General features: G+C 31.9%; 1 long non-coding RNA gene across 1 annotated transcript; it reads left to right on the plus strand.

Annotated features, from left to right (window-relative positions):
* The first annotated feature begins 2,043 nt into the window (after positions 1 to 2,043).
* LOC143206897 (uncharacterized) lies at positions 2,044 to 2,334 on the plus strand. The gene is made up of 2 exons (XR_013008555.1): positions 2,044 to 2,182; positions 2,239 to 2,334. It is a non-coding gene; the product is annotated as an uncharacterized LOC143206897 (long non-coding RNA).
* The last annotated feature ends 253 nt before the right edge of the window (positions 2,335 to 2,587 follow it).

Consider the following 2,587-nt stretch of genomic DNA (forward strand, 5'->3'; position numbering starts at 1 on the left):
CCATTGGTGTATAACCCCAACGACTACACCATTGGCAAAACTTACCCCAGGGGGACGGACACGCGGCCTCACACAATTACGACCATTGAAATTGGTGCCCCCTCGCGGGCCTAATGAAAACCATGTCGCGTGGACGCTTTCGGCAGGAAAAAAATCATTTTTTATGGCCCATGCCCTACGTCTGCAATAAAAAACTCGGAGGAACAGGTCCGGGCCATGGATCATTATAGAGTTCCGGTTAACCGAGAGATACGTGCTATATGAAGTGATAAAAATCGAACAAGATAAAGTCGTTGGGAAACAAGATAGTTTTGTATGTAGGGGATGTTCAAAGTTATGATCCATACTTCAGAAACGTTCTTGAAATTTGTTTATTACTTCATACTAATAGATTTTATTTTCTACAACAATATAATATTTAAAAAATCAAGTAAAATTAAGTAAAAGTAAATCAAATGTCAATAATAAAACGTTATATAGTTGACATTACGCTACAAATACATTTTTACGTATTTTACGTATATTAATATAAGTTGAAATGTGAAGGGCTCGAAACATATACATATACATATACATATATATATATATATATATATATATATATATATATATATATATATATATATATATATATATATATATATATATATTAAAATTTCTTTCTGCCAACGAAGGTTATCTGGTCCAATGCCTCCGAACCACTGTCTTCGACATTAAACCTACCGACTGGTGAATGACCAATTTAGAAATCATCCCAGAAGACATTCAGTTTTACCCAGTCTGGTTACTTGCGTGACTGGGATCATTATACTTGTCGGATTACTTTCTTACCTAGGACAATCACAAATATTATGTTAAACAATCACAAACATAAATTTACGACCACGCCCCACCAATATTCGAACCTTCGAACCCCGAGTAGGTGGACCGTCCTGTCGCCTTTACCACTGCGCCAGCCAAGGCGGGTAAAAAATATTTGTTTTACTTTAAAAATTATTTTACTTTAGGAAAATATAAGGCGATTTGTTAACCAGCAATAATAAATGACACTGAATGCTTAAATCTATAGCAACATAAACCTAACCTCTATCTCGACATCTATTTTAGACCTCTCACTCGTTACACCATTCTGTCTCAACGCATGGCCTCGTTTCCTCGAATAGATAGTCCGTAGCCAAAACCGTATTCGTTTGGCAATATAACATAAAAACTTATAATATACGATATGTGCGTATAATCAGTACTTATTAAATCATTCCACTGGCCATTTCTTAAGATATATATTTTTAGTAATATAAACAGTTTTGTCTGCGTAAATGTTTTTCCTCTCTTTAATTAACTTGTGCCTGTCCAAAGTTCTAAATTCGTTTTACAGTCAGACAATATTTTCCTTCTCATTTTATTCTATTTAAAAATAGATAGAATGATTTTTGAGCAGTTCGAACATGTAACCGAATAAGCCTGCAAAAGTCGTCCATAACCTCTGAAAAATTCTTTAAAATATTTTAATTAGTTATGGGTTATAAACCGACAAACGTAAACGTGCTTTAACGTTTTGCTTTAATACATTTCAAATCTCCGCGGTTTTTATTGAAATTGAAAATATTTTCAACATGTTACAGCTAAACAAACTAAGTAGAAATACAATAATATCAAAATGACTACAAGAAGACGGTGCATCGAAGGAAACAAGAATTATGCACAAAAGGTAAATGTGCTCTTTAATATATAACAAAAAATATATAATATAATACATAGAAAAAATAGAAATTTCACGGTATAGGCGACCTTGGGGAAATGTTTTGTTTAGTTCAATCAACTGTAGCGCTGCGATTGCAAATTGTGATTAGCAGTTTAAATTCCAGGTGCCGCCACTAACATGAAATGTGATTGGTCGATCAAATTGTGTGAAATCAGCATTTTCTATGGGCGTCCATTTTTATGTTTGTTGTTTGTATGTTATGGTTTTTGTTTAGATCACGAAATTTTCGTTTTACGTTGTGCATATTTTCTTTCCAAAAATGGGTTGATCAAGTAAATAGTAAGTTACCTGGATAAACCACAATGCAAATATATCAACGTCATGGTGTTTGTTATGGACATATTAGTGAAAAATTTAGAATTATCCTTCCTTCACGAACAGGTATTTGGGTAAATGCATATCCATCATTGGTTTTATCAGGTACATATAAAATTATCTATCTACTACATGTCTGTTTATATATTGTTTGTTTACAGAAATTCAAAAACTTATGAAGATGTTAGTAGTAATAAAATTCAATTAATCTACCAAGTTGTGCGTATGTTGTCAGTGTGATGTCTCTACATAAAGAAGTCTTCCAAGAAGGTAATAATTAATATAACTGGATAATTAGTAGTAATAAATACTACTTTTAATTATAAAATATCCTTAAAATATTTGCAATACTTTAACTTTTTAGAACAATCAGTGTTCAATCATTTTATAGTAGAGGAATTATATATTTAAATTTGATTGCCTTGTTAGGAAAATATTTGTTATGGTGCCATCAATAAATTTAATTGCTACATTTAGGGGATTTATTACCTTAAAGAAATCTATTTTGTC

Source organism: Rhynchophorus ferrugineus, unplaced genomic scaffold (genome assembly GCF_030347505.1).
Source record: "Rhynchophorus ferrugineus isolate W39M unplaced genomic scaffold, kcgeb_rfMv2 rfM1, whole genome shotgun sequence".
Lineage (NCBI taxonomy): Eukaryota > Metazoa > Arthropoda > Insecta > Coleoptera > Curculionidae > Rhynchophorus > Rhynchophorus ferrugineus.